Source organism: Pan troglodytes, chromosome 6, assembly GCF_028858775.2.
Source record: "Pan troglodytes isolate AG18354 chromosome 6, NHGRI_mPanTro3-v2.0_pri, whole genome shotgun sequence".
Lineage (NCBI taxonomy): Eukaryota > Metazoa > Chordata > Mammalia > Primates > Hominidae > Pan > Pan troglodytes.
Genome location: NC_072404.2, coordinates 58,661,914 through 58,672,915, shown reverse-complemented (window position 1 = coordinate 58,672,915; position 11,002 = coordinate 58,661,914). Strand labels below are relative to the sequence as shown.

General features: G+C 38.0%; 1 long non-coding RNA gene across 1 annotated transcript; it reads right to left on the bottom strand.

Annotated features, from left to right (window-relative positions):
- Positions 1–1,079: 1,079 nt before the first annotated feature.
- LOC134810488 (uncharacterized) lies at positions 1,080–9,836 on the bottom strand. Its single transcript, XR_010158733.1, has 3 exons — positions 9,729–9,836; positions 6,213–6,348; positions 1,080–2,550 (listed from the first exon to the last, which is right to left on the bottom strand). It is a non-coding gene; the product is annotated as an uncharacterized LOC134810488 (long non-coding RNA).
- Between the last annotated feature and the right edge of the window lie 1,166 nt (positions 9,837–11,002).

Here is an 11,002-nt window from a genome sequence, read left to right as displayed (position 1 = left end):
AAAGGAAGCTCACTGTCAGTTGAGGAAATGCAGCCCTGTGGTGGAAAGCAGTATGGACTGTTGGACAAACTGAAAACAAAAAAAGGCGAATGTAGGTGCAACATAGAAAAGAAGTTGCACAGATGCGGTGGCTCACGCCTGTAATCCCAGCACTTTGGGAGGCTGAGGAGGGTGGATCACGAGGTCAAGAGATTGAGACCATCCTGGCTAACACGGTGAAACCCCGTCTCTACTAAAAATACAAAAACAAAATTAGCCAGGCATGTTGGCGGGTGCCTGTAGTCCCAGCCACTCAGGAGGCTGAGGCAGGAGGATGGTGTGAACCCAGGAGGTGGAGCTTGCAGTGAGCCGAGATCCGCCACTGCACTCCAGCCTGGGTGACAGAGCGAGACTCCGTCTCAAAAAAAAAAAAAAAAAAGAAAAGAAAAAGAGAAGAAGTTGGAAACTGACAAAGAAGGAAGGAAAGTCACCATTCCTGTCTTGTAAGTCATATATTGAAGTTTTTTTTTTTTATCAGCAATGGGAAGTTATTGAAAGACGTTCCAACAGAAGACAAGATCAAACTTGAACGGGAATAATTACTGAGGCCACAGTGTGTAGAAAGGTTAAGAAAGGGGCAAGAAAGAATGAGGAGTGAATGAGGAGCGACCATTAGGAGGCCTTGGCTACAAAACACAGAGCCCCCTCTAGCCACTTTGAGCAGAAAGACAATGTATTTAATGCTATGATGGGGCAACCTATAGATGTCCGAGAAGGTCATAGGATCAGGAGTGGGGCCATCCAGCCAGGAAGCATATGTGATTTATGTTCTTGGAGGGCTCTAGAACAGGGCTTCTCAATATTTCTGTGGTGACATATATACAGATATGTTTCCAAAAAATTATATATGTATGTAAATATGTATCTGCATACATATATATCAGTAATGAACCCATACTTTTATAAAATACAATAAAAATACTTTGTAGAAAACAAAATAAGAAAAGCATAAACATATCATTTCAAAGCTTTTATTATTAGATCCAACAGACATATTGCATTTCAATAAATATAATCAGAATAAATATAATGCAGTCACACAGAAAAAATTTCAAAACGTATATCTTCACTGCTATTGTGCATATCAGTGATTAATTTAGAGAATCATTACTCTACTTGTAACTTTTTGTTTTTCCACAATCATAATTAAACAAAAAGTTTTGAAGGAACTAGCAATCATCATATTAAACACCTGCACTCACATCTGGAATGAACATCATGTATATCAATATTTAAGTTTTTAATGTAATGAATAATCTTGCTTCTTGCTAGTTAAATGAATTACTTTAGGTTGGTTGATGACAATCTTCCTCTTGAGGAATAATTTATATATAAACGGTTTCTGTATTCTGTTTTAATGAAAATCATACTAGAGAAAAAAGTATCTCACAGAGGTAAATTAGAATAAAGAAAGACATTTTAGAGTAATTTTGGCAAACACAAAATATTCATTTATTAAGTTGGTCACCACTGAGACAATGCTGTAGTTTCAAAATTGAGCTTTAGTCCTTCATCAGTAGCCAATTTCAATTTAATCTGTAAAGTTATAGTTGTCTTTAAAATATTTTCCAATGGAAGAAATTGATTTCAAGTCCATTTTTTGATGAAAAGGTTTTAAAAATTTAATCAATTTTGATGAAAATGTTTTAAAAATTTAATCAAATTTTATTAGGTATCCTAGCAATAACCTTTTTCAGTTGTACACTATCAATATCATCACCTAATTCAGGTAATTGTAGGTAAAGTATAGAACATATTACAACACTCTGTAGAAACAATTCTTTTCCAAACATCTATCTTTCATTAAAGACCCATTTTCTGGGATGGTTATACATTTCTTCATTATAGTTTATCTGAAAATGCAGCCCACATTGAACATGGTCCTGCCCACATAGAACCCACATATGCAGCCCATATAGAACATGTCTCGTTTACACCTCTCACCACGTGAAGCTCACCCTGTGAGTCTGATAAAATGCCAGTTGGTGTCCTGTTCAAGTAGTCATGTCGTAGGATGGTGTGACGATGCTAAATTACTCTAAATCTAAAGATTTCTCAGCTTTCCTTTCAACTTCTGCATCTGTGTCCTCGTGGAGCAGTGGTGCTCTGAGGGCTCTGCCCACATGGACACATCACTGCAGCCACTGCTGGGCACAGAACAGGGTACACACCAGCTCTGCTAAGCAGCTGTTTCTACTGCCAGAAACTCCCCAACCTTTGCCCTGAGAGAGGGAAGTCCCTCTGCCCCCTGTGATAGAAGTGATCAATTGCCTGATATGCCTTCTTCTTCATGGCCTTCTACTTTGAACTGAAATCTCACAGTGATTTGTATCTGAGTGGCCAGCCCAGCTCACCGTCAGGCATCCAAGATGAGAAGCATCTGAAAATGTAGTTCCTGGTTTTTCTCAGAGAGGAGGTGTGCTCATAATGTGAGGAAACTGAAAATACAGGAGTGGTTTTCAAAAGATACTGTGTGCAGTCAAAATGGAGGATGAATCTCTACTGCAGAGCCTGTAAAAGGAATCCAGAAAAACGATTTCATTATCACCTTTACTGGACATTTAATTGGTTTTCTCTTAGGCCAGCCCAAATAGTCATGTCCACCATTAATCAGAAGAACAGGCCGCTGCCTAATTGCTTTAATTTCAAGACTGCCAGAAAATATCTCTGTCCAAATCTTTTCTCTGATTTGTTAAATAGCCTTTGTAAAAAGACAAAGGCTTGTATTTTATAGAGAGTAGTGGTTATAATTTTTAAAAAGTCATTTGAATGTAAATACTTCTCCTTAAGAAGGAGATTTCACTTAGTCACAGTGGACAGTAGGGCCAGGCTTCTTAAAGGGGAGAGGAAAATTTTTTTCAGAAAGAAGCACAGCTTAGCCTGCTGTCCTATCCAGTGTCCTGTTCAGCCTCTCTCCCCAGTTTTCTATTGTCCATCAAAACCTAACTTATTCATGAGAGGGAGCAAAGGAAGGGTAAAAAGGCTGTGTTGTCCTTCCCCAAACAATGAAAATATAAGTGAAACTCAATGCTATATTTAATTCTAGAATCATTTACCTATCTGTCCTTCTCTTAATGACTTTGATTTGTTGCTTTTTCCTGTGTGGTAAGAGGAAATAACATACCTCTCTTCCTACCAGTCTTTCAAAGCAAACTCTAAAAATAAGCCCGCCTTAATTAAATTGCAAATGTAATCATCAGGGTTTGATCCAGTAAAAACTACATGTGTTGGCATTATGTAAAAATCCCTTTAAACCTTGTATAAATTGATGGGAAGCAGCCCTGTGACCCACCTGTCAGGTCTGGCAATAACAGGCAACATGTGATGCAGACATGTAGAACATTGCACAAAGACCTCCCTGAGTGTTAAGCTTATTTATTTCTAAAAGTGAGGGGGTTAACATGCTCAGCTCAGCACTGTGTCTAACTGTTCCCAGTGCTTCCAAAAAAACTCTGTAAGCTGATATAAAAATGTGAAACTTCCCAAGAAAACCTTGAGAACACAAGCAATTCCTGAGGGCCTGCACTACCTCATTCGAGGCATCCTCAAAACAGGTCTGCCCGGAGGCGGAGGCTGCATACGGGGCTGGTTACATTCATGGTTCCTTATCTGGGGTGCAATTTGAGATCTACATAATGTGCAGTGAAACAGGTTGTTGATTGAAGTAAGTAATAAAAACAGCAGCAAGTGTATTGCCTTAGGCTACCAACAAATAAAATTCCTGAAAGAGGCAATAAGAGATCAGTGTGGTGAATGTTCATTTTGCATCCTCTGCAAGTTGAGACGGTTGATCTGTCTCTTTCCTCTATTTGGCTAAATTCTGTGCTCATATATTTTTAAAGTAAAAAAATCCACTTGCTATAAGGGTCTCTTGACTTGCATCCGGCAAGTGAAGCCAATCAGGGACAGGAGGACTCTCAGGCTCCATGGAATGGAAAAGCTCATGCAGGAGAGGAACTGAAGTGATAGTTTACTATTTTATATGAAGATCAGGCAGATACTAGTTATGTGATGGTAGACACATGTGTACAATAAGAGCCATGTTATTTTCTAGCTGAAATATTAAAAGCTAAGAGGAAGGAGGATACAATCTTTGTTTTACAAATCACGAAAATTAGAGCACGAATGGGCCTAAAATTAGAGATGAGGACCCTTACAGCTTTCAGGAGACGGCATTATGCTAGAAAAAATAAAGATCAGCTCATAATCTACATCGGTCCCTTTTAAACTTGATGATCTTGAATAGTTTTTAAAAAAGCATTAAATGCTTTGCCAAATAAAATGTGCATGAATCAAGCTTATATTCCATACACCTAAGCATTTGTTGCATGCATTTCCCAGTGTCTCTACTGTGTTTTGTTATCAGATTTGAGTCAATGCTGACTGAAGCACAACAAGAAGATAGAGAATATTCTGTGGACAGAAATCAAATCCATGCCAAATGATGAAGAAACCAAAGTGGTATTGATAACAGGTGATTCTACCCGTATGTGGGGCAGGAGATGCATAGGCACTCTGTGTACCTTCCACTCAGTTTTGCTGTGAACCTAAAGCTGACCTTTAAAATAAAGTCTATTAAAATAAACAAGCAGAGTATTTATTTTGAATGAAAGGAGGGTGGGAGAGCTTTTTCGTGTATGTGCTCACTATCTTCAAGTGCCAGAAGGTAGATGGGATTAGTCTGATGTGGATGGTGTCCGATGGGCAGACCAGAGAAGAGAATTGTGGAGAAACACACACTTTTTTTCATTCTCAGTAAATAATCATGGCCCATTCTTTACTTTGCCAGAAAACAGACAAAAATAATCTTATCATCATGGAGCTGACATTATCATGGGGAGAACAGAAAAAATTAAGTGAAACGGACAGTATGCCAGATCGACAGCAACAGGCCCTCCTACAACCCCAGGTCCCCTGGCAAAGTGGGGTAGAGAAGTGCCTATGTCCTGCCAGCTACAGCAGAGGGGGTCTGCCTGCTGGCAGTAGGCCACAACCCACCTGTGCTATCAATGCATTTTCTGCACGAAACCAAAAGCTGAACAGCCATTTTTGATGATCTTACAGAGGTTTGGTTATAAAATATTAATGCAGATGCTTTTTATGTAGCATAAAGACCTATGGCACTTATATTATCAGTGTCTAATGTAAGTTTTAGCTATCTAAATACGCTCTAGTTTTTCTTTATGTTGCTTTTTGTTTGGGTTTAACTATAATATTAATCTTTTTTCCATTTTCCCCCACTTTCCCATTTCTCTTGCATTTCCCTGATTTATCATGCCTTACCTTTTTACATTATCCTTGCTCATTTATTTTACATATGGCTTTTACAACCAGCATACACCTGTCTTTTTAAAATTAGTTTTATGGGTCTGTCTTTTGTAGAGAAATTCAGTCTTGTTTTCTGTCACCTAGGTCTATATTTTAGTTTTGTGTTTCTTTTCGATTTTTTGATTTTGTATTTTTTGATATATGAACCCTCTAGGAGTACCGTGTGTTTGTGTGTGTGTGCGCACATGTATATGCATGTGTATATGTGTTTATGTGTAATACACGTTGAAATCTTAAAGTTAAAAATGCAAATTTATTATTAATCATTAATATTGGAATTAAGAGCATCTCTAGAGTCAATCTTGTAGTAAAATAAATAAATAACAACAGAAAGACAACATTCAACTTAAACAACCTCTGTTGGCCCAAATTTTGAATTTTGTTTGCATATCTTAGAATGTTAGAGGTCATTTATAAGTATTAAATTCTAGTGTGTTTACAGTGTCACAGAAGTTATGTAAACGTCTATGCAAATTACAAGAGAAATTTATTTGCCCCTCAAATTCCCGGGGCTATGAAGAGGTGAGAAAGAGCTCAGGCTCTTATGGTATCATACAGGGAGTTACTCAACAGGTTGGAGGACTTGTGGAGATGTTGATTGATTATGTGTGTTTCCTGCAATTTTATTAAGGTTTAATAATGCAAATGTTAGCAACACCTTGCTTCAGTTTAATACATTATATTTTAAGCGTTTCCCCTTTTATGATGCAAAATCTTTCCATAACTCCATATTGAATTTGTTTATTTCCCTATTCATTTCTGTGTTCACATCTTTGACTCACAAGGGGTTATTTCCCATGAACAGGTTGAGCAGATTTTTCCTTGCAGATTTTTCACTAACTTACCCATTGCTGTTGGTCTTCACTCACTTGAAAGCTGGTTGCTAAAGTTTTACATACCCCACTCCTCATCCAGGCAACGTGGAGGGAAGAAAGAGACATGGGTAGTGCCAGCAGTCTAGCTTCATGTCAGTGAGGTTGTCTGTGGATGAAACAGCCACCCTAGAGGTTACTGCTTTTGTTTTGTATACCTTTTGTTTCATTCAGCGTTTGCTTTGCTCAGCATCCAAGAGAAGAGTCTAGTAAGGCTGTGTCTCGTCTCCATTGACATACTGCTGCATATAATAAGAAAAAGGCTTTTCCATCAAGGAAGAGACTACCACAGCTGGGCTGTGGTGTCTTCGTGGTTTTCTGAGTATCACCAGCAACTTCCCCAAGCCACTACTCCCGATTGCAGGAGATTCCAACAGCTGGAAGAATTTACTTTCTTTTTCTCTCAGTATCTTACATAGTTCCTCAGCCCCTCCAATATCAGGGTCTTGTCTAGATGCCACTAAACAGTGTATTCTCAGCCATTGGACAAGGAGAAACTACAAGTAAGAGCTCAGTAATCTTTTTAAAATTCCAAATACATTACTCATCACACATAAGTGAGCAATAATTCTTAGCTTAGCCCTTTTTATTATTTTTACTTTATCAGCTTGGTCCAGATGCCTTTATGAGAAATCTTTTCTATTTCTTGCCCATGAGTATTCCTGTTTCCTAGTTTTGGAGATTATAATTGTATCTGGGTTTGGAGTTGGAGGGGAAAGAACGGCCAAAGGCCTTGGCTCAAATTCTCATGCTCACTAGAATGAACTATGAAATGAGGCTTTGAGATACACAGAAATGATAGCAGTTTATTCCAGGAGCCAGTACTGCTTAGCAAATTGTACAAGGAAAATCTCATTTTAAAAAACCCAGAGTAGTATTAACAGAATGTAAGGTTACTGCCAGATAAATAGGTTATTTTGATTTTTGGTAAAATAGACTTTCAGTTTATTTTAAGAGACTAATAACCCACTTAAAAATAGGTGAGCTGAAAAATAATTTAAAAAAATTTCTGATGATATGATTAATAGCAACTAGCAAGAAAAAATTAAGAAGTTTGCTTTAAGGTTGTCTTTGATTTATACTATGAAGATGTATTTATTTCCACTTGTATAAGCGAAAAATTGCAAAAAGCAATTGGAGTTGATAATTTGATCATGACCCTGGTATGTTAGATAGGGTGGGATTTAAAAATACATAAACACTTTGTTGTAAAGGGCAATATCTGAATAATAGTTAACAATGATAAACATAAATCCATACATTTGGCTTCAGGAAGAAAAACCAATAAATGAAGAAAACATTTAATTTAGAAAGAGGAGACATGTTCGTCCATGTGTCAGACACTGCACTAGGTGCTGGGATGACACCCCTTGTTCACATGCCCTGAGGGGTGTTGCAATTAGCTTGAGAGATGGATTGATACAGAATTTAAGATGACACAGGGGAATATGTAATACTGGGTATTTCTTCAAGATGCATCAGAAAGGAAGAGAATGGAGGAATTAACTGTGAGGGAGAGGGTAATCTGAGGAAGGCATTAATTTGGGGCATAGTTTTATTGACTAAGTGGTGTCTAACTTTCCTACCTGCCCTGATCTTTATGATACAGTAAAAGAGATACCTGCTTTCTCATGTTTATTGCAGCATTATTCACAGCAGTCAAGATATAGAAGCAAACTGAGGGTCCATCAACAAATAAATGGATAAAAATGTGGTATACATACTAAATGGAATACTATTCAGCCTTAAAAGAGAAGGAAGTACCATCATTTTTGACAACATGGGTGAACCTGGAGGACATTATGCTAAGAGGAATAATACAGGCACAGAAATACAAATACTGCATGATGTCATTTACATGTGGAATCTAAAAGAGTTGAAATCATAGAAGTAGAGAGTAGAATAGTTGTTGCCAGAGGCTGGGAGGGCCTGGGTTGGGAAAGGGAGATGTTAGTCAAAGGGTACAGACTTTCATATAGACAGGTGTAAGTTTCAGTAATATATTGGACAGCATGGTGACTACAGTTAATAAGTTCTTGCTATCATCCTCCTACAGAAATTCCCTACGTCTCCCATGGGTGTGTGTTTTCCTTTGCTGTAACAAATAACAAACTCAAGTTATTCACCTTCAAGTGTGTTCCTGGTGGCCTTTGACTAGAAAACATAGGCATGCCATAGGAACGGTATGACTGAGGCAGAGTAGAGGGTGATAATCCATTTCCATGTTTTGAATAGCACTTTCTGATTACATTAGTCGATGGGAGTACAGATTTCATTCCCATAATTTTGTGTGAGGGTCTTAACCCAGTATTTTGAGACAATATAATGGGTTAATAATTCTTCACACTTCCTCTTAAATCTGTGTAAATACCCAGGAGGCAGAGCTTGCAGTGAGCTGAGATCACGCCACTGCACTCCAGCTTGGGTAACAGTGCAAGACTCCAGTCTCAAAAAAAAAAAAAAAAAAAAAATTTATAAATAATAACTGGTGTATTTTTTTTTTTTTTTGATACGGAGTCTCGTTCTGTTGCCCAGGCTGGAGTGCCGTGGTGCAATCTCGGCTCACCGCAAACTCCGCCTCCCGCCTCCCGGGTTCACACCATTCTCCTGCCTCAGCCTCCTGAGTAGCTGGGACTACAGGCGCCCACCACCATGCCTGGCTAATTTTTCTATTTTTTTAGTAGAGATGGGATTTCACCTCGTTAGCCAGGGTGGTCTCAATCTCCTGACCTAGTGATCCGCTCACCTTGGCCTCACAAAGTGCTGGGATTACAGGCATGAGCCACCGTGCCCGGCTGGTGGAATTTGTTTTAAACACTGAGATAGAATTGTGGATGTGGCTACCACCTAACCTTTAAGATAGTTTATAAGACTTAATGTTCATCTTGTTAAACCTGCCTTATTGTAACTGTATGCCAACATAATTTGTTTCATGCATTGCAATCTAAAACTCTAATGATGGCCTCTAATCTAATCAGTATGTCCCTGGAACTTAATGAAGGTGCCCAATTCAAAAGAGCAAAGGGGAGAGCCTTGCTGGGCTCTTCCAGACGCACTGCCTTCTACCCCACTGATTCCCATTTTATGCAAGAAAATGTAATGAACTTGGCCAAACACTTTGTAAAATGCATGTAAACCCATAACCCGATAATGCTCTTGGAAAGGAATTGATTTCATTTGTATTTGGAGATCTCTTAAATTTATTACATCTTTTACATTTGGTATAAAATAAAAAATTGTCAGAAGAAATAAAAGCATTCAAATGGAAAAAGTGAATAATAAGGGTAATATCAAATCAGTACTTAAGAAGAATGCTGGGAAAGGCCAGGAAATAAAGATTACAGAAATTGAAGAGAACACAAATTATCAGAAGCCAAAGTCCAGCCCTAGCCCACCCATCCTTTATACCCATTATCTAGGGGAAATATATGATCTTAGGGCAAGTGCAGGAAAGGTTACAATTAAAAACATCTCAGTGAGGATTCTTGCCTTAAACTCCAGAAGAATCCTTGTCCAACTCTGCTGGATGAAGGATGAAGTAGAGAAATACACTTCTGCATCCCTGCCTTGCCCCAGCATGGACTAAAATACACCTCAGATGTAATTTTCTCTCTTTCCCCTTGCATTCAAACCAGTTAGTATGTGAGGATGTGGGCAGGAAAAAGCAGAGAAAAGAAACACAGAATGTGTTTTCTATCAACTGGAGGAACAGGGTGCCTTGGTGACGCCTCTGCTTCATGTCTTCAGGCTGGACTCTCTGTGTCTTCACTCCTCCTCACCAGATTCCAGTCCTGAGGGGCAGACAGAGAGATTGGATGTTGGTTTTCCATAAGCGCTGATAGGGAAAAAATGAAATAAGAACTTAAAAATTAATATGAATGAAAAAATCATAAATACCTGAAATCATCAACTTATAATTGTGTTAATTAAAACTTGGATCTTCTAAGACATTTGTCACAATCCCAGTAGCTACATCATGAGTTGTTGTCTTATTCTGGTATGGGACCAGTGGGCAGTGAAGCTCCATGAACCTGGCTGTCAGAGAGAGAGAAGAGATTACTTTCTCTTAATTTGCATGGTCTGAGACTCTCACTAAAAGCAAAGCCAACATAGTGAATACTTTCATTTTCTTTGGAAATCAAATCTATATGTCATTCAATTTTCTCATGTATAGATTAAGCTTAAAACATTAAAAAGCTTATACTTTATGCTGATTTAAATATATTATTAATTTGTATTATTTAGGCTTCTCATTAATACCTTAATAATACCCAGATATAAAGTTTTGACCTAATTATTATTTTTCTACTTGGAGTTAACAGTTCCTAGGTATATACAGGTGCATGTGTGTATAAGGGAGGAATTGGGGGAGCATGCCAAGTATGTAGAATATTTGCTGTTATGTGCAATGCAGTATATTACTTATTTATATATTTATATCTCATCTTATTTCCAAAATTATTTGAGGGAGGTTGTAAAAATACATGATCATTAAACATTCATTAATTTAGTAAATATTATTAAAAGCCTACATGTGAGAAGCCATTCTAGGATGTGGAGATATAGCACTAAACAAAGTAGAAATAACCCTTGCCCTCGTGTAGCTTACATTCTCATGTTGATTCAAGGGAGACTATGAAGACTAATTTTAGGTGTCCACTTGACTGGGCTAAGGGATGCCCAGACAGCTGATAAAACATACTTTATGGGTGTGTCTGTGAGAGTGTTTCCAGAAAAAACGAAAATTTGAATCAGTAGACAGA